A 22701-nucleotide genomic window follows, 5' to 3' on the forward strand; every position below is an offset into this window, starting at 1 on the left:
ACAGCAAGTTATTATGCATCTGACTGATGATGATTACTGCTGAAAGAGCAGAACATTGAATCCTTTTTGTTTCAGGAATAAATCAATATATGTAAATGTATGTAAATAGGAAAAATGCAAAAATAATAATTAAAAAATGAATGCAAGTTTTTCACATATAAAAATATTGGGTTGCTCAACCAGGAGTAATAATGGATAGGTGCACTGCTAAAAGACTCACCCAATCTAGTTGTAAATAAATAAATAGTAGCAGGCAACACTTACAAGTGGAGTACGTGTTTATTAACTAAAATCAGGACAATAGCTAAAATAATGGACAGCAATAAAAAAAATAGCAATTAATAAAAAAAATAGCAATAAATATAAAATAGTGATAGATCCAGGAGCATAAACAAATAAATTAATATCCCATAAATAGGTCCTTCACTAACTGCCAGCTGTCTCTGTTATATGGCAAATTCCATTAAAAGATCGAAGCGCTGACATTGATAGTTACTTACCAACTACTGCCACCTTGTCTATACTGCAACAAATTGCCGTGAACTTGGATATATATATATATATATTTGTGGTCGGATAGGCTATCAGAAAGGTGCCTAACCTATCTAACCCCTATCTACAACAAGCAGTGGAGTTATGCCATGACTGCCGTGGTAGGGCACCCTAAAGGGGGCCACCCTAATGTGAAGTGACTGTAAGAAGGTGTGGGTGGGTGAAATCAGCTGAATCATCGTCAGCCTGGGACCACAGGTGCGTGTAATTAGCCTTGTAATCAGCCTCCCCTCCCACAAATGCAGCAATATATTTGCTTAATACTTGTGGTCGGATAGGCTATCAGAAAGGTGCCTAACCTATCTAACCCCTATCTACAACAAGCAGTGGAGTTATGCCATGACTGCCGTGGTAGGGCAGCCTAAAGGGGCCAAAAAGAGCAGACCTTGTTTAGAGTAAATATGTACATACCGTTACGACACCCGATTTTGAATGGAAAAGACCTTTCACGATGGAGGTGCGGAATATACCGTATATATCACAGTGACTTCCATCTACCTTACCTCTTTGTCATGTGTACCGCCACATCGTTCTTGGAGATAGTTAATGCTGATGCAATTGAAAGAGTGGCTGGTAACCAGGAACGATTTACTCCTATGTTGACTAACATATGACCATATTACGAGAAGGTCTGAATCCTTAGCTGCAGACTGAAACAAACAATGGTGAATCTGTTGGAAGGGCCTAGATGAACTCCAACCATCCGCCAAGGGCCCTGATCGGGCACCAACTGTTCCTGGTGGCAAAATACTTTACCTCTACTTATTCCCCAGGCTACACTTCCTATTAAGGGCCCAAAAGTCAGAACATGGCGTCTGCCGTCTTACTGTAGTAGTAAATTAAGTGAAATGTGTAAACCCACCAGTCCTGGGGAACCATCCACAGGAATACATGGCTATTTTGATTAACGAGCTAATGTTGCCTGTAATAAGGACAGAACATACACAATACCTGCAGTTGTGAAAAAATGCTTAAGGTCGTAATAAACTATGTATGCTGCGCCTGAAGTCGTGATAGGATTTGTCGTGTCAGAAGACATGACAGACTTCGTAAACTGCGCCTTATTACTGTACCTCCTACTGGAAGATGGACCGATACCCAGGACTTAGGCCGGACACCAACACCCTCAGCCCGAGTTTGTAGATGAAGTAAGCATGCCTGGGAGAAGATGATGTCCGCAAAGGCAGGCTTGGGATGACAGCTTATAAAGAAAACAATGAAAACCCAACAACCTAGAAAATAAAAAAAGTCAGGGAAAACAATAACGTGAGTGAGACTCTAATGGCACAAATCACACGTGCGAGCCACCACAAGAAAATTGTATTGCGAGCCACAGATGACCGAGCCATGCGAGCGGGTCTGAAGGCAGAAAAAGACATGGAACTTACTTGTTGTGGGACCACGCAGCCGGCCTCGAATGGCGTTGTTGTGTGTAAAATTTAACGGAGAAGCCATACGTGAGAGACTCTAATGGCGGAGCCATGCGTGAGAGACTCTAATGGCAGAGACATGTGTAACACTAAAAGGGAGAAGCCATGTGTGAGAGACTAATAGCGGAGTCATATGTGTAAAACTAAAACGGAGAAGCCATGCGAGAGAGACTAATGGCGGAGACATATGTGTAACACTAAAACGGAGAAGCCATGCGTGAGAGACTCTAATGGCGGATTCATATGTGTAACACTAAAAGGGGAGAAGCCGTGCGTGAGAGACTAATGGCGGAGTCATACGTGTAAGACTAAAACGGAGAAGCCATACGTGAGAGACTCTAATGGCTAAGCCATGCGTGAGAGACTCTAATAACGGAGTCATATGTAACACTAAAATGCCTAATAAAAAATACCTGATTTAAAAAAATTTTAAAAAATGAGAAATCATGCGTGAGAGACTAATGGCGGAGCCATGCGTGAGAGACTCTAATAGCAGAGTCATGTGTAAACCTAAAAACGGAGAAGCCATGTGTGAGAGACTCTAATGGCGGAGCCATATGTGTAACACTAAAACGGAGAAGTCATGCGTAAGAGACTAATGGCAGAGCCATGCAAGAGAGACTCTAATGGCGGAGCCATGTGTAAAACTAAAACGGAGAAGCCATGCGTGAGAGACTCTAATGGCGGATTTTTTTATTTATTTATGTATTTATTTATTTATAAACCACTTATGCAGCACCAGTATAACTTGGGGACTCGCATAACCATGACCCTCTCCAACAATAAACCTAGGACGCTAACCAGCCTACAACCATATTGTACCCCTAACGAACAACATGAAGAACGGTCATCGGGCCCCCGAAGCCATGAGGCCCCCTGAAGCCAAGAGACTTACCTGGATGACCTTACAGTGATGATAAGTAATTAAAACGTAAGCCAGACCTAATGGAAAATGCATAGACATTAGTGATCCGAACCACTTGCATGAACGAAACATTAACCAACCGCAAAATTGAAACAGATGGGAGAAAAATAAGAGCCAGAGGCATAGCAGTTCGCTAAGAGAAGACCCTTGTTGTGACAAACGAATGAACAACTGTGAAAACATAGTAGGAACTTACTCCTATTGGCCCACTGTCCGCTAGGGAGCTATTTGGTTAACTGGGGCGGGAGATCAATCTGAGTGAATGCGAACCAGAAGTAAAGGAGACCAGTCTGAGTGAATGCAAACCAGGATTAAAGACCACCCATTTTTTTTTTTCTTCTATTTTCTCCTCTCTCTTCCCCCCAAGTAAACAGAAAAAGGTAGGCCTAAGGAATGTAACAAACCACCGAGGAAAGAAACGTAAGCCTGAAAGGAAAGCAGCTATGTTTATCGGAAGAGCAGTATCAGAGCGTGTGCTGATTGCCCTAGTAAGAATACTGAGTAACCATAATGTAGCAATGAAAAGAAATGCAGCTTTAAGTGGAAGCAGAGTATAACACATGATGTAAGAACAAGTGGGTGAATGCAGTTCTGGATGTGAGAGTGGTGCCTAAAAACATGGTATGGGCACAGCTCGGAGTATGAGTATGAGGAGCATGGTATAAAGCAGCCGTATGAATGCAATCTGAAAGTGAGCAGAGTATTAATGTAATGCAACAGCGAACGCTGCTCTAGTAGTGAATGGCGTATAGGACAAAATGTAAATGCAGACACACGGATGTAGCTTTGAAGGTAACAATCCTAACCACAATCATTCGACCATTGGAGCCCAACCCCCTTCGCCCCAGAGCGCTACAAGTCACGGACCGTGTAACCAAGTCCAATCCTACCGTGAATGCAAGCACTCGCCTGGCACCTTCTGCCATTGCCCAGGCGCAACCGAACCTCCACTTTTTTTTTTTTTTTTTTAAATCGACCATTGATCCACATTTACCATCACTTAGACCCAGCACGCGTAGCTTGAGCCACCTGCAGACACGCGCCCCGCATGTAAACCAGGTATCAGAAAACATACAACCATGCCCACTCTAAGCACATGCTACCCCAATAACTGTATGCAATGGCCCCACCAGGCCTCTGAATAGCCAGACAAACAATACAAACAACCATGGTTTGACCATTAGTGCCCAAACTCTGCTTCATCCCAGAGCGCTACATGTCGCGGACCGCAGCGTGGGTCCCATACAAACAACTCCGATCCTACCATGAATACCAGCGCCCTCCTGAGACATTCTGCCGTCGCCCAGCCGTAAGGAGCCTCCACACCATGCTGCTGTATTCTAGGGCTGACCCAGAGGTAGTGAAATCAGCTGAATCATCATCAGCCTGGGCCCACAGGTGCCTATAAATAGCCTAGTAATCAGCCAGCCTGGGCCCACAGGTGCGTGTAATTAGCCTTGTAATCAGCCTCCCCTCCCACAAATGCAGCAATATATTTGCTTAATACATATATATATTATTTTTTTTCTCTATTCTCCTATTATATGCTGCTACAATTATATTAGCATATGGAAGTGAACTGAACTTGTCTTTTATATATATACAGTACAGACCAAAAGTTTGGACACACCTTCTCATTCAAAGAGTTTTCTTTATTTTCATGACTATGAAAATTGTAGATTCACACTGAAGGCATCAAAACTATGAATTAACACATGTGGAATTATATACATAACAAACAAGTGTGAAACAACTGAAAATATGTCATAATCTAGGTTCTTCAAAGTAGCCACCTTTTTCTTTGATTACTGCTTTGCACACTCTTGGCATTCTCTTGAGGAGCTTCAAGAGGTAGTCCCCTGAAATGGTTTTCACTTCACAGGTGTGCCCTGTCAGGTTTAATAAGTGGGATTTCTTGCCTTATAAATGGGGTTGGGACCATCAGTGGCGTTAAGGAGAAGTCAGGTGGATACACAGCTGATAGTCCTACTGAATAGACTGTTAGCTGCTTTTTTCTTGCCATAATACAAATTCTAAGTAAAGAAAAACGAGTGGCCATCATTACTTTAAAAAATGAAGGTCAGTCAGTCAGCAGAAAAATTGGGAAAACTTTGAAAGTAAGGGCTATTTGACCATGAAGGAGAGTGATGGGGTGCTGCGCCAGATGACCTGGCCTCCACAGTCACTGGACCTGAACCCAATCGAGATGGTTTGGGGTGAGCTGGACCGCAGAGTGAAGGCAAAAGGGCCAACAAGTGCTAAGCATCTCTGGGAACTCCTTCAAGACTGTTGGAAGACCATTTCAGGGGACTACCTCTTGAAGCTCATCAAGAGAATGCCAAGTGTGTGCAAAGCAGTATTCAAAGCAAAAGGTGGCTACTTTGAAGAACCTAGAATATGACATATTTTCAGTTGTTTCACACTTGTTTGTTATGTATATAATTCCACATGTGTTAATTCATAGTTTTGATGCCTTCATAGTCATGAAAATAAAGAAAACTCTTTGAATGAGAAGGTGTGTCCAAACTTTTGGTCTGTACTGTATATATATATATATATATATATATATATATATATGATTTATTTTTTTATTAACCCTGGGTGTTCTGGAGCTATGTGACAAATATAAAAAGCTTACAGTATGATTGGCCTTTGTCTTGTCTCCTTATTCTCAGGACTTCCTGGAGACACTGTAAGCGATCTTTGCTACTGTAAATGATATATTGTACAGTACCACCATCTACAGTATTTTTGTCTGCCCCTTCAGTTGTGCACAACTGCTGCTTTACACAGTACATGGAAAATCCTCTGGCACATGCCAATAAAATCTGATGTTATAGTATTTAAAAAAAAAAGTATGAACAGCTCAGATTTCAGGCCAAGCAGATATACAGTACAGTTAAATTTTTGTTGGTGTATTTTAAACCTTACCCAGCACTGCTGCTGTATTGGTTTATTAAGATACTACTCCCACTATGATCCTGCGATGCTACTGTATTGATCAGAAAGACAGATAGATTAATATATATGAGTTAGATAGATAAATTATTAATATCATACTTTGTTTGAAGTGTGCCATTATGATATTAATAAGCACTATAGCGGAGTTATATTACTGCCTCTGGACTTTTATCATATTCTTATACAGTATGCATATATACATTCATATGAAAATATAGCCATGATTTTTTTTTTTTTCTGTACTGTCTGGACTTAAAATAAAAGTGCAAGTGTCCACTCTGGAAGCATCCCATTGAAATATCCAATTTGAAAGGGAAGCATTATGGATTAATTGTAAGAAAATGACAGTTAGTTTTTTTTATATTAATTCAAAACAATGACCCTAGGTGTTTAGGAGTGCCCCACTGACCTCCTGCCCATTAACCTTTTCATCCCCTTTCCACTAGTATTGCTTTATTTGATCATGGATGAAGTGGTGATGTAGAAGAGGGAGGTGATTTACAGTACTGTACTATGTATGGTTCCACTCAGCACTCCTGTTTTTTTAATTATTCATTAAGTTAATAATACTGAACATATAATTAATTGGAAAAATAATTATAGGTAATAATTCCTATTCCCTTTGTTCTTTTTAAAACTTCGGTTGTGCGTTATGCCAGCAGCACCATACTGTACTGCAGATGGTGTATAGTATCTACAGATACTACAATATGTAGATACAGTACAGTATGTTCAGCATATTTACTGTATAAGGTCGAGGCTGCAGGGGTGTGTGTGGTATCCTGATATACAGTACTGTAGCGATACTGTCATTTAGGCAAAATGGGGCATACAGTAGATACTGTAGAAATTATATATATATATATATATATATACACACATACAGAAAAGCGGAACAGCACCTCCAGAGACAATCGCAGGTGCAAGCTACCAGGCAACAATGTAGAAAAACAAAAAACATAGCAGCACACTACTGAATGCACTAAGACTGAGTGAACAGGTGAATGTGTGAACAGGGTCAAATACATGACTCCAATACTTGAAGCTCTTAGCGCATATTATTGATCAAAAATATGTCTACCACACGTCAAGGTAGCTTCTTGTCAGATGGGACCTACTCTAACACGGAGTGTCCAGCTCCATTGTTACTCTGATTAAAAGCACCAAGGGGTGGGGGATGGGCGGGGAGTGCTAAGTTCCAAAGAGGATGCCTATTCCTCTATTATATACACATACAGAAAAGCGGAACAGCACCTAAGTATTGGAGACATGTATTTGACCCTGTTCACACATTCACCTGTTCACTCAGTCTTAGTGCATTCAGTAGTGTGCTGCTACGTTTTTTGTTTATATATATATATATATATATATATATATATATATATATAGTGTTCCATGTACTGTAGGGTCAGTAGTGTACAGTATGTTATTGATTTATAGGGCGTCTCAGCCTAGCCTTGTATTTGTAACAAATCCCTGTTAGGGGAATTAAAACGGGCACAAGGACAATCCATAAATTAAAAAGGTATATTAAAAGTAATATAATAAATTTTATTTTAAAGCAAAAAATAAAAATAAAAAATAAAAATAAATAGAGCGGGAAGCCCGTTGTAGGGATGAGGGTAGCTAGTATCAGGAATGAAGCTGCTCGGTAACCACTTGAGATACTGCAGGCATGTTCCATGCGCCATCTGGTGTTCGAAACCTAAATTACACCCTGAATTTAGTCACTTGTCTTTTCACGCACTTCTGGCTTACTAATGAAATTGGATAGCGCTATGCGCTCACGCGACTCTGGAGGGAGCGCTAGCGATGACACAACTGTAAAATATTTTTCAGGGTCAGCTCACCTGAAAGGCTTCACCTAATTATACCTAATAGGTAATTTGCGCGCATGCTGCCTTGCTTGGATGTGGTAGCTGTAGCTGTTTCTCAGGCTCCCTCTCCGGAATCAAACCATGATTCCCCCATTACCCATGGTCTACATGGTTTGGGCTGAAAATAACATCGAAAGTTGATAGGGCAGACATCTGAATGGATCGTAATCGTCACGGTGTCATGCCCCACTCTGACGATGTGCGGAGGTCGGCCAGGATAGCAGCACGAGTTTAGTATTTGTTTTGGTGCCGTGCTGGATCCGCCTCTCATCAGGTGCACTGAGTGGAGTCATTAGTTTAAATGGTCTCCAGCTAAGTGCTCTGAGCGGATTATACTGATTATTTTGGTCTGGGAAGTTTGGGTGGAAGGTTGGCTGTCAGTTCCTGCTCTCAGAAGATAAGTGTAATTTCTTGTTTGGTTGTTGGTGTCATCTATCCCATCCAGGTTCTGTTCGAGCAGGCTGCTCCTATCTCCCCACTTCACCATCTCAGGGAGTTCAGGGTTTTGTCAGTTCAGGCTGGAGGACACAGCACACCTACCTTCAAGGTCTGCCTGTGGGCTAAGCAGTGCAGGGAAAGAGGTCAGGGAATAACTAGGAGGTGACCCTTCCCCTGTCTCTCGTCCAGAGCCTGGTTGGGGTGTTATCTTTTATACTGTGCACGTCCGCCGTGACATTATAATCCGCCATACTGTGACTGCTATTGCTCAGTGTTTATGTGATGGCGTCAATTGATGCCCTGGTTGAACGCATGCAGGGTTTGTCCCTGGAGGTTGCGGATCTGCGTAGTACGGTCACACAGTGTCAGAGGGTGTTGGCTTCAGGTACAGGTCAAACTGTTGGGGAGCCTAAAGTCGCTCTTCCTGAGAAATTTGCAGGGGGTACTGATGATTTTTTCAGTTTCAAAGAGTCATGTAATTTGTACTTTCGATTGTGCCCATTTTCATCAGGTAATGAGGATCAGAGGGTGGGTATCATCATGTCTTTGCTTAAAGGGGATGCGCAATCCTGGGCTTTTTCCTTGCCGCCCGGTTCTCTGGCTCTCCGGTCGGTGGAGGAATTTTTGAAAGCTCTGGGATTGATTTACGATGACCCAGATCAAGTTTCGATGGCAGAGTCAAAATTACGTAACTTACTACAGGGTAAACATACTGCTGAGGTTTACTGCACAGAGTTTAGGAGGTGGGCTACTGAGTCGGGGTGGAACGACCCCGCATTACGTAGCCAGTTTTGTCAGGGGTTATCTGAAAGGTTGAAAGATGCTCTGGCTTTTCATGAATACCCAGTTACTTTGGAGAACGCAATATCTTTGGCTATACGTTTGGATAGATGTATCAGAGAGAGGTGTAAGGGTCCCTCCGTGCAGGGGATTCCTCCCGCGTGTGGTTTTGTTTCACCAGCTGCCCAGGGTGATATTGCTTGTTACTCTGGGGTAGGGGAGGAACCCATGCAGTTAGGTCAGATATCTTGCCATTCGGATAGTAGAGACTTTCGAAAGGTGCACAATCTATGTTTCTATTGTGGGAAGAGGGGTCATTTTGTTTTTTCTTGTCCGTATATTGAACCACAGGGGGAAGAGATAAAGAAAAAAGAGAAAGAAAAACTCCTCACACTTGGTAGTATGAATGGTGTGGTGGAGCAGACTGGTATGCAAGTTCCCTGCAGTTCCCGTTTTCTCCTTTCAGCTATGGTGGCGCTAGAGTCTAGAAATGTGTTTGTTGATGTTTTTCTTGATTGTGGTGCTGGGGTAAATTTAATTGACTTTCTGTTTCTTGAGGGTTTGGGACTAAGTACTTGAACGTTAGAGAACGAGATTCGTGTTTTTGCTATTGATTCTTCCCCTCTTTCTCAAGGGAGCCTTACTCCCGTTGTTCATGGTATTCATTTAAGGGTGGGTGATTCACATGCTGAGATTATTTCCTGTTTCGTTATGAAGGATTTGCCAGCTCCAATAGTTTTGGGGTTGCCATGGTTGTCTAGACATAACCCAATTATAGACTGGCAAGTGAGACAAATCATTGGTTGGAGCAAGTTTTGTTCGAATAATTGTCTTGTCACATCTATTTCTGAAGTGTCCGTTATGGCCTTGCCTCAGTATCTCTCGGATTTTTCGGACGTCTTTTCGGAGGGTGGGGCTCAGGAATTGCCCCCTCATCGTGACTATGACTGTCCAGTGAATCTCATTCCGGGGGCTAAGTTGCCTAAGTCTCGGCTCTACAACCTCTCTCAACCCGAGAGAGAGGTCATGCGAAAGTATGTCGCTGAGAGTTTGGCAAAGGGTCATATTAGACCATCTAAGTCTCCAGTGGCTGTAGGTTTGTTCTTCGTGAAGAAGAAAGATGGATCACTGAGACCGTGTTTGGATTTCCGGGAGCTGAACCGTATTACAGTCCGGGATCCATATCCCCTGCATTTGATCTCTGATCTTTTTGATCAGATTGTTGGAGCCAAGGTGTTCTCCAAGTTGGATTTGAGAGGAGCATACAATCTGATCAGGATCAAGGAGGGGGATGAGTGGAAAACGGCCTTCAATATGCACGAGGGTCATTTTGAGAACCTGGTAATGCTTTTTGGGTTGACGAATGCGCCAGCGGTATTTCAGCGATTCGTCAATGATATTTTTCATCACTTGGTGGGGAGGTTCGTAGTAGTCTACCTAGATGACATTTTAATTTATTCTCCTGATCTGAAGACCCATCAGGATCATGTGAGACAGGTTTTGATGATCCTTCGGGAGAATAAGTTATACTCCAAATTGGAGAAATGTTTGTTTGCGGTGCAAGAGCTTCCATTCTTGGGATACATGCTTCCTGATTCCGGTTTTCGTATCTGGAGTGGAACCGACCGGAGAATCAGAAAGCTCTGATGCAGTTTTTGGGGTTTAAAAATTATTATAGAAAATGTATTTCTAATTATTCCACGCTAGTCAAACCTCTTACTGATATGACCAAGAAGGGCGCTGATGTCTGTCTGGTCGGATGAGGCATTGCAGGCCTTTTCGGCTATAAAGGAGCGTTTTGCGTCTGCTCCCATTCTGGTGCAGCCAGATGTATCTCAGCCATTCGTGGTCGAGGTTGATGCATCAGAGGTGGGGGTTGGGGCGGTGCTTTCGCAGAATCCTTCTCCTGGCAAGTGGGTCCCGTGTACCTTCTTCTCCAGGAAGCTCTCGGTCGCCGAGAGGAATTATGATGTTGGAGATAGGGAGTTGTAGGCGATCAAGTTGGCCTTTGAAGAATGGCGTCACTGGTTAGAGGGGGCTTCTCACCCCGTTACTGTGTATACAGAACATAAGAATTTGGCTTACCTGCAATCTGCCAAGCGTCTGAACCCTAGACAGGCCAGATGGTCATTGTTTTTTACCAGGTTCATTTCGTGGTTACCTTTCGCCCAGGGGTCAAGAACGTCAAGGCAGATGCCTTCTCTCGCAGCTTCCCTGGGGGAGGTGATTCAGAAGATCCAGCGCCAATTTTGGTGGATGGAGTGGTGGTATTGGTAGCTCAGGAGGGGGCTCCTGGTTCGTGTCCCCTAGGGAGGTTGTTTGTTCCTGAGGGCCTGCAATACAAGGTGTTCAAGGAACATCACAATACTGTTTTTGTTGGACATCCTGGTGGTAAGTCCACCTGTGATCTGGTGTCCCGGAGGTTCTGGTGGCCAGGGTTGCGTAAGAGTATTGAGAATTACGTGACAGCTTGTGAAACCTGCGCTCGGTCAAAGGTTGCTCATACTCGACCGACTGGTTCACTTCTTCCATTGTCTATTCCATCTCGTCCTTGGACGCATTTGTCCATGGACTTTATTACGGACCTACCGAGTTCCTCCAGGAGAACAGTGATTTTGGTGGTAGTTGATCGTTTCAGTAAAATGGCTCACTTTATACCACTAACAATTCTGCCTAACGCTAAGACTCTTGCGCAGATTTTTGTGGATAATATTGTGAAATTGCACGGTATTCCTTCGGATGTGGTCTCTGATAGGGGCACGCAGTTTGTCTCCAGGTTTTGGAGGGCGTTCTGCTCTCGACTTGGCATTCAACTTTCTTTCTCGTCGGCTTTTCATCCACAGTCGAATGGTCAGACAGAGCGTACCAATCAAAACCTGGAGACCTACTTGAGGTGCTTTGTGGCTGAGAATCAGGAGGACTGGTCCTCATTCTTGTCCTTAGCAGAATTTGCATTGAATAACCGTGGGCAGGAGTCCACGGGTAAGTCGCCATTTTTTGGCGCATATGGTTTCCATCCTCAGTTTGGTACCTTTTCTGGGTCTGGTTCCTCCGGGATGCCAGAGGAGGAGAGATTCTCTTCTGCCTTATCCTCTATCTGGCGGAGGATTCAAGGGAATTTGGAGAGGATGGGTGAGAGGTATAAACGAATAGCTGACAGGAGACGTGTGACTGGTCCGGACCTGTGTGTGGGTGATCTGGTGTGGTTGTCCACTATGAATATCAAGTTGAGAGTGCCATCTTGGAAACTGGGTCCAAGATTTGTTGGTCCGTATAAAATTTCTGCGGTGATCAATCCGATGGCGTTTCGACTGGATCTGCCGCAGACTTAGAGGATCCATGATGTCTTCCACAAGTCTTTACTAAAAAAATATGTTAAACCGGTGGTACCATCGCCATTGCCTCCTCCTCCTGTTCTAGTCGAGGGAAACTTGGAGTTCGAGATCTCCAGTATTCTCGACTCGAGAGTTCTGCGGGGTTCCCTCCAGTACCTGGTGCACTGGAGGGGATACGGTCCTGAGGAGAGGATGTGGGTTCCGGCATCAGATGTCAACGCCAGCCGACTGGTGAGGGCCTTTCATAGGTCCCATCCGGATAAGGTTGGTCCAGGGTGTTCGGAGGTCACCCGTAGAAGGGGGGGTACTGTCATGCCCCACTCTGACGATGTGCGGAGGTCGGCCAGGATAGCAGCACGAGTTTAGTATTTGTTTTGGTGGAGTCATTAGTTTAAATGGTCTCCAGCTAAGTGCTCTGAGCGGATTATACTGATCATTTTGGTCTGGGAAGTTTGGGGGGAAGGTTGGCTGTCAGTTCCTGCTCTCAGAAGATAAGTGTCATTTCTTGTTTGGTTGTTGGTGTCATCTATCCCATCCAGGTTCTGTGCGAGCAGGCTGCTCCTATCTCCCCACTTCACCATCTCAGGGAGTTCAGGGTTTTGTCAGTTCAGGCTGGAGGACACAGCACACCTATCTTCAAGGTCTGTCTGTGGGCTGAGCAGTGCAGGGAAAGAGGTCAGGGAATAACTAGGAGGTGACCCTTCCCCGTTCTCTCATCCAGAGCCTGGTTGGGGTGTTATCTTTTATACTGTGCACGTCTGCCGTGACACACGGGGACGTGCAATCGGCCCCAGATTATCTAGTCACCAAAGTGGCAGCAGGCCCTCGCCCATAATGTTTTAGGTGGTCAGATCAGCAGGCCATTGCTCCAAATGTTTTTGAGGGTCACCAGCAGGCTTTCACCTACAATCTTTTACAGTGTTAGCTCACCTGCAGGCCCTCACCTAATTATACCTAATAGGTAATTTGCGAGCATGCTGCCTTGCTTGAATGTAGTAGCCATAGCTGTTTCTCAGGCTCCCTCTGCGGAATCGAACCATGATTCCCCCGTTACCAATGGTCTACATGGTTTAGGCTGAAAATAACATTGAAAGTTGATAGGGCAGACATCCGAATGGATCGTCGCCATCACGGGGATGTGCGATCGGCCCCAGTTTTTCTAGGGTCACCAAAGCGGCAGCAGGCCCTCTCCCATAATGTTTTAGATGGTCAGATCAGCGGGCCCTTGCTCCAAATGTTTTTGAGAGCCACCAGCAGGCCATCAATCATAATTTCTCAAGGCTGTGTATGATGCCCTCCTTTATGTGTAACAAAGGGTGTATTGGAGTGCCAGTTCCTTGTAATTTTTGGCAGCCTGTTCACTTAGTGCATAGGCTTTATGAGTGTAGGAGTCCCACTACCTGAACAATTGTACCACAATGTGAATGAGGCCCTCCTTTATGTGATATACAGGTTGTATCGGAGTGCCTCTTCCTTGTAATTTTTGGCAGCACTTGCCCTTTATATACAAGTAAATATACAGGAAAGAATTTCCTCTAAAATCGATTTTATCTTCGGTTTGGTGCGTATTATTGTCAGTCTGTAAAAGTGGCGTACTACTCGGACAACATTGTTCCCAGCAGCGACCTGGGAGTCCAAGATGCATCCAGACATCCTCCCCATTACTGGTTTAATGATCGGGTTCTCCCATTGACTTTCATTATACTCGGCCAGAGCACCCAAGCACTTTGGTGCTCGATCAACACTATTCTTTACCAGTATTAACTGATGGCACTAAACATAGAATCTATTAACTGTGAAAGCCCAGCCACAGTGTTCCCCACTCTTAAAAGTTTTTCAGGTATTTTGTTATTACTCTTGCTATTGGCGAACTAAACAATCAATTGGTGTAACCGTATAGATTAATGTTCAGTGAATCGAATTCGACAAAGTGGAATTTGATCAGAATTTCGGGAAAAATTCAATTAGCTGCTAAGTCGAATTTCCTTGTGCTTCGTGGTAACAAATCAATTTTACTTGAAATGGGGTAAAAAACACAAAAATAATCATATACCTTATCCGTTTGAGCATGAAGAGCTGGCCACCACCATCTTGATTGAAGATCTCACACGAAATCCCAAGTACGGTGACGTCACGACACTCACCGACGTGATGATGTCATCATGGGCCGCACTAGTTATTGGGGAGTCCACCTTGTTTAATAGATTAGCAATTCTATTAGGCCTTAATTCTCAAATTGGGGTGAATAAGCTGTCTACGGTACTTCTACTGTTAGCAGGGTGTTCATATGAACATTGAATAACTTATTTTACATATACAGTTAGTGTTACAGGACAGTATGTCCAACAGACAGTAGCCAGGACCCACCAAAGTAATAGGCAGTGGCAAAAATGTTGCTGGAGCTGAAAGAAGTAGCAGCAGAAGAAGGGGAGGGTGCTCTGTCTTCCTCATATGAAGGGACCTTAAGTGTCAGAAATTGAATTCACAATCAAGTCCTTGTATGTAGCATTATAAATCTGGCTATGCCAGCCATTTGAAAGGTGCTATATATTAGCTTCCTGAAAAGCCAATGAATGGATGCAGTAGTGCACTATGGTGGTGTGGCTATGGTCAGGATGTCAAAATTCTAATCCACAGGGGATCAGCACTGGAATGGAGCAGCAGTGAATAATTGTGATGGCCCATTCAGGGCCATCCTTTCCTAAAAATCTAATTCTTCATCAGCTGCACCTAGAAAACGCAATCCTTCCCAAAGATAAACAGCTACCTACCTGACTGGAATGATATCTATTACACTTGTTTTCTTGACTAAAACTAGTTTTCATAGCATATTATCTGTCTGAAATACACAAATGAGGCCACAGTTGTCTAAGTAACTTTGATACACTTGTGATGTCACAGAAGACAGCTTCTCACTTGACTGAAACCCTCTTGTGATATTACAACTGCTTACTTTATAGAAACACAGCTGTTATGTCTCAGCAGCCTGCTGACTAAACTCTGTTTATGATGTCATGATTTACTTGACAGAAAGCCTCTTGGGATGTCATAGAGCATACCTGCAACCCAGTTGTGGTGTTACAGAAGATTTCCTTCCTGAAACTGTAGTTTATAAGATAGGGCCAGGTGCTATCCATAGTACTCAGTATATTGGGCAGACTAGATGGGCCAAATGGTTCTTATCTGCCGACACATTCTATGTTTCTATGTTTCTATGTTATCCATGTGCAGACACCATCAACAATGGACCCCTTTCAAGAACTTTACATGAGTTTCTGGATTTCCAAATGATAGTTTGATAACAATACTAGCATTAGACCACTTCATTCATGACTCTCCAGAATATCCCTCACCACTGTGCCAATCCACCAGGATTTCTCAGTGATCCGCAAGGGAGGCACATGGGGGGGTAGGTAGGACTAGTGGTTGTGGCCCTGAAAGGGGTAGGAGTACTCACAGTTCTCAGTGGTAATGCCCACTCCAGCACTCCGTAGGGCTGTGCACTGATAGGAAGGCTTTCTTCTGTTGGGTCATACCATAGTATTAAGGTTCCTGCCTGGTTGTAGTTGGGGTTTTCTTGATAGTGATCAGTTGACATGGTGCATTGTAGGAGGGTGGTCTAAGGGCCGGCAGGTGTATGGTGGAGTTAATAACAAGGCTGAATCATAGCTTGCTGCTTTTCCAAGGCTGCTATTTCAAGTGCTGCTGTTATAAGTGCATTGGAGATATTCAGGAGACTAACAGTCTAACTCAGAGTTTTTCCACTGTAGCAGATCTTCAGTGGTGTTTCTGGTGAATACTCAGACACTGTTTCAAAAGAGGTAAGGAATTTGCTAGACACAGTATCTCTATTGTCTGATTGCAAATGAGCATAGGCAAGTAAGGTGTTAATTTGCTGTTGGGGGAGGAGCCTTTGTGGGAGTGTGTGTATATATATCCACACAGTATTAGCTTGCTAATCATAGCTTGCTGCTTTTCCAAGGCTGCTATTTCAAGTGCTGCTGTTATAAGTGCATTGGAGATACTCAGGAGGTAATCTGGAGGTGGATACAATCTAAACAAGTAAGATTTGTTTGTTTAAAATCTTTCCCCTCTTTACAATGGCAGATCTGGTTCTGTGCAGGAATTGTTGTGCTTTTATTTCAGGTTTCACTCTTCAAAGGTTTGGATACTGTCTGATCTGTAGACAGCTCTCCATAATGCAGCAGGAAATTACCTTTTTGAAATATGAAATTTTTAAATTAACCACTAAACAAACTCAGGCTTAGAACATTGCAATGCCACTGCCACAGAGGCCCCCTAGAAATGTAAGATGGGTTACTGTAGGTTCAGGTAGACTGAGAGTTGTGGATAGAAGCATGTCCCACAGTCTGTAGCTCTCCATAATTCATTTGCAGCACTTTCAGAGTGCAAGAGCAACATGGAGGATGGCTCAAGCACAGTGGGTGAGAAACAATCATCTCCCATGCCTAAATTATGTAAGACTGCAGCCAAAGACAAAAAGGAGAAGGTGAGGATTGATAGTAAGCAGCTGTTGGTGGGCGATTCCATCATAAGAGGTGTGAAGTTTGAGGAGAATGGTGTTGTGAGATGTCTCCCTGATGCTACCACTAGCAAGGATAGACGACGGATCCTAAATATTGTTAGGCAAGCAAAGCAGGAAAGGGAAGTGGATGTTATTCTCCATCTTGGGACAAACGATCTGGCTTGCAATGAGGTTTCAAAGGTGAAAGAAGCTTTTCATACACTTGGAAAGGATATATGGGAGGTTGCATGAACTGTTTCATTCTCGTCAGTTTTGCCTGTGCATAACCTTCAGCATGACAGGAAGATGCGCATTAAGGAATTCAATGTATGGCTTGGTGAATGGTGTCTGAACCAAGGGTTTGGCTTTGTGTCTCATGATAGCTCTTGTTGGAATGGAAAAGAACTGTACAAGAAAGATGGTTTGCATCTTTCTCTCAAGGGAACGAATGTCCTCGGTGAACAGTTCCAAGTATTTGCTAAGAAGCATTTAAACTAGGAAAGGGGGGCAAAAGAGTGATAATCCAGCAGTCCGACTGCCCCCCGGAACAATGCCAGAAGAGGCCAGTAGCACAAAGGTTAATAAATGACAAGCTCAGAGTCTTGTCTACAAATGCTCGCAGTCTAGGGAATAAGATCAATGAGCTTGAGGCTATAATGGCATCTGAGAATATGGATGTAGTGGCTGTTACTGAGACGTGGTTCAAGGGGAGTAATGACTGGGATATATCAATACCAGGGTTCTCTCTATACAGGAAAGACAGAGAAGGCAAGAAGGGGGGAGGGGTGGCCCTGTATGTGAAAGATAGCATAAAATCTAATTTGATACAAGTTAGCGAGAACAATTTAGAGTCAGTTTGGGTTACCTTGCAGCTTGATAATCATAAGGTAACTCGTGTAGGTGTTATATATAGACCACCTACCCAAGTCAAAGAATTAGATGATCTACTAGTTGAGGAAATAGCTAAAATGACATTGAAGGGGGAAGTTATCATTATGGGAGACTTCAATCTTCCAGATGTAAACTGGAAAACCAAAATAGCTAGTTCTGCCAAGAGTACAGATATTCTAAATTCCCTAATGGGATTATCTCTACAGCAAGTAGTGGAGGAGCCAACCCGGAAGGAGGCCATTTTAGATTTAGTATTCACAAATGGGAATTTGGTATCTGATATTACTGTAGGGGAAAGCTTGGGATCTAGTGATCACCAGTCAGTGTGGTTTACTATAAGTACAGTGACTGAGTCACACCACACAAAAACAAAAGTTTTAGATTTTAGAAAAACTGACTTTTCTAAAATTAGATTAGTGGTATACGAGTCCCTATCAGACTGGAACAGTTTAATTGGAGTCCAGGAGAAATGGGACTACTTAAAAGTGGCACTATTAAAGGCAACAGAAGATTGCATTAGGCTTGTCAGTAAAAGCAAAAAAAGGAAGAGACCACTGTGGTACTCAGCAGAAGTGGCCAAAATCATTAAAAACAAAAAGATAGCATTTAGGAATTATAAAAAAAAAAAAAAAAAAACGAGGATGACAGACAAATTTATAAGATTAGGCAGAGAGAGGCCAAACAAGTTATAAGAGCTTCTAAAGCACAGGCAGAAGAGAAATTAGCTCAGTCAGGGAAAAAAGGTGATAAGGCATTCTTTAGATACATAAATGAAAAAAGGAAACTAAAACAAGGAATTACCAAATTAAAAACTAAAGAAGGAAGGTTTATGGAAGAAGATAAAGAACTAGCTGACTGCCTCAATGAATACTTCTGTTCAGTTTTTACAAAGGAAAATTAAGGAGAAGGACTTCAGTTGGGAAAGAAGACTAATGAATCTTTTGACGCATGTGTCTTTACAGAGGAAGAGGTTCTAAGTCAACTGTCTAAAATTAATACAAATAAGTCACAGGGGCCTGATGGGATACACCCAAAGCTATTAAAAGAGCTCAGCGGTGAACTAGCAAAACCATTAACAGATTTATTTAACCAATCACTGGCAACAGGAGTCGTCCCAGAAGATTGGAAATTAGCAAATGTTGTGCCCATTCACAAGAAAGGTAGTAGGGAGGAATCGGGCAACTATAGGCCAGTAAGCCTGATATCAATAGTGGGGAAATTAATGGAAACCATACTTAAGGAGAGGATTGTGGACCATCTAAAATCCCATGGATTGAAAGATGATAAACAGCATGGGTTTACGTCAGGGAGATCATGTCAAACTAATCTTATTGATTTTTTTGATTGGGTGACTAAAATAATAGATGGAGGAGGTGCAGTAGACATCGCTTATCTAGACTGTATTAAGGCTTTTGATACTGTCCCACATAGAAGGCTTATCAATAAAGTGCAGTCATTGGGCTTGGACTCCCATATTGTTGAATGGATTAGGCAGTGGCTGAGGGACAGGCAACAGAGGGTTGTAGTCAATGGAGTATATTCAGACCAAGGTCTTGTTACCAGTGGGGTACCTCAGGGATCTGTTCTGGGACCCATATTGTTTAATATCTTTATCAGCGAATTTGCAGAAGGCCTCAATGGTAAGGTGTGTCTTTTTGCTGATGACACAAAGATTTGTAACAGGGTTGATGTTCCTAGAGGGATACACCAAATGGAAAAGGACTTAGGAAAACTAGAGGAATGGTCAAAAATCTGGCAACTAAAATTTAATGTTGATAAGTGCAAGATAATGCACCTGGGACGTAAAAACCCAAGAGCAGAATATAAAATCAGTGATACAGTCCTAACCTCAGTATCTGAGGAAAGGGATTTAGGGATCATTATTTCAGAAGACTTAAAGGTAGGCAGACAATGTCACAGAGCAGCAGGAAATGCTAACAGAATGCTTGGGTGTATAGCAAGAAGAATTACCAGTAGAAAGAGGGAGGTGCTCATGCCGCTCTACAGAGCACTAGTGAGACCTCATTTGGAGTATTGTGCTCAGTACTGGAGACCATATCTCCAGAAGGATATTGATACTTTGGAGAGAGTTCAGAGAAGAGCTACTAAACTGGTACATGGATTGCAGGATAAAACTTACCAGGAAAGATTAAAGGACCTTAACATGTATAGCTTGGAAGAAAGACGAGACAGAGGGGATATGATAGAAACTTTTAAATACATAAAGGGAATCAACAAGGTAAAAGAGGAAAGAATATTTAAAAGAAGAAAAACTGCTACAAGAGGACATAGATTTAAATTAGAGGTGCAAAGGTTTAAAAGTAATATCAGGAAGTATTACTTTACTGAGAGAGTAGTGGATGCATGGAATAGCCTTCCTGCAGAAGTGGCAGCTGCAAATACAGTGGAGGAGTTTAAGCATGCATGGGATAGGCATAAGGCCATCCTTCATATAAGATAGGGCCAGGGGCTATCCATAGTATTTAGTATATTGGGGCAGACTAGATGGGCCAAATGGTTCTTATCTGCCGACACATTCTATGTTTCTATGTTTCTATGATGGGTTGTAACAAATAAAGTGTCTTTACTGAATTGATGATGAGGGTTGCAGTACAAGTAGCAGAAATAGCACAATTCAGAGGTATTACACAGGCAGTATTTTCATCAATGGCCATATGTAGGTAGTGGCAGTTGTAGTACTCCCAGGCTCTCACTCTCACTAAAATACTTCATATACACTCCAAATAGCTATATATGTGCTGTCTTCTTCCCATTAACTTTTTCTGCAGCTCCCAGGTTGAGAGGTGCAGATTCAAGATCTAGGTGGTTAATTTGTATCAAAGTGTGGCAAGGGCTAGAGTAATATGCCCTCTTCACAACAGCAAAGTCTTTTGCCTTAAACTGGCTATACATCACTTATTTTAACTCGCATGGCCTTGATGTGATGTTAGGTCTTCTAAGGTGGCCTGTCTCCATCTTTCAGGAGTACTCTGGTTTTGAACTTGTTTCTTAGGCAGGTGAAGACTCAGCGATAAAGGTTTTCTGAGCTGGAGGCCTGGTCTGAAAGTCTCTCTCTCATGTCCTGCAGCTCTTCTCAGACTAGACTCACTAACTAGAGGCAGACCTGGGTCCATCATCCTGGAAATGACCAGTAAACTAATTTTAAGCATGTAACTGCCTATACATTTGCCACTGGGTTTACAAAATGCATAGAACCATAACTGCTTTACCAATAAATCACAGTATTTAACTTGGTAATTTTGAATTCTTTTTCAGCAGTAATTAACCCTTTGCAGCGCCCCACTGGGGTACTGCAATTGTGAAATATGGATAAGAAGTTGTTCCTTGAAGGAAAGTTGTCCCTTGCATGCAATCTAATAGATGGTAGGATCCACATTATTTCTATAAAAATAATTTGTCACTTCTTCTGATATGTCTGTTTTAGTAAATACTTTTTCCATGAAATAAAAATTCTGGAGATTTTCTTTTTTAAAATAAAACTGCAGTGTACTGTTCCTCTGCAATTTATTATAAAAAAATGTATTAATAAATTAACTGGGTGCTACCACTCCTGAACAGCATGACGGTGTGTAAGTTCACAATCCCAACTGGTAGAACCCAGCTGTTAACTTATCCATACATTTTCTAGGAGAAATAACAGAGGAACAACAAAATGTAGAGATTTAAGGTAAGTTGTCTGTCCATGGAGAATGAAGTATTTAGTAACAGTCATGTTAGGAGCCCTGACAGGTCCTTTTTAGGTTAGCAGAGGGTTCTCTTGACTGCAGACCCACTGTGCAGCTACACAGGTCGCATATGGAATGTGTTACCCTATAAAGCAGGTTATTATGGTACACTTACAAGCTGCAGCTATCACGTCAAAGAAGACAACACCTGTGGAGTCTGAACACGGTTAGTGAGGAATGAAAAAGCTGCTTCAAAACGTATCTAGCCAATATAACTAACACTGCGGAGGGATATGCAACAAATCTGTTAACCCAATACAAGAGCTACATAAACCTGAAAAATCTATCCATTGTGTGTACTAAACAAATTCTGTATAAGCAAGTGGAATCAAGTGGTGTGATCGCAAGTTAATACTCATCTTTTGCAAATAGACTGTTGGCAAACTACTGTTAGCCCACAGCACTTCAAATTACAAGATTCTGTGCAACCTTTCTTTGGAGAATCAGAAGAATCAGAGATCCAACTACTGGCCTCCGCAGTACTGAGGTGCACACTACACACACATTAACTTCACAGACATCTGGCCTGGAAATTTTGTGTCTGCTTAAAGTACTAGAACTGCAACTTCTTCCCGCTCATGCCAGGTCTAAAGTTGTGGGCATGGCATGGGCAGAGAAGAGGACGGGCCGGGAGCTAGGAAGCTGTCTTACATTTAGAAGTGGCAGAGGATCCGCTGCAGTTTTGACGAGGCCGGCACCTCTTCATAACTTCGGGGGAACCACCGCCAGCTTAGGAGTTTATCAAGATCGGCGTCTGAAATGCCAGTCTTAATAAACGTGTATATAGCCTATTGGGCTATACATTGTTGTGGATACCTCTTGGGCCTAGCAGTGAAGCAATAGAGACATTTCTGGACTTGAATTTGAGGTACAACGCACAATGCTCAATATTATAAGTCATTTATATACTTAAGGCTACTTTCACACCTGCGTTCGGGTGTCCGCTCGTGAGCTCCGTTTGAAGGGGCTCACAAACGCATCCGTCCAGCCCTAATGCATTCTCAGTGGACGCGGATCCGCTGAGAATGCATCAGTCTGCCAGCGTTCAGCCTCCGCTCTGCTCAGCAAGCGGACACCTGAACGCTGCTTGCAGTGTTCGGGTGTCCGCCTGGCCGTGCGGAGGCAAGCGGATCCGTCCAGACTTACAATGTAAGTCAATAAGGGCGGATCCATTTGAAGATGACACAATATGGCTCAATCTTCAAACGGATCCGTCCCCCATTGACTTTCAATGTAAAGTC

The sequence above is a fragment of the Bufo bufo genome, chromosome 2 (genome assembly GCF_905171765.1).
Source record: "Bufo bufo chromosome 2, aBufBuf1.1, whole genome shotgun sequence".
NCBI lineage: Eukaryota > Metazoa > Chordata > Amphibia > Anura > Bufonidae > Bufo > Bufo bufo.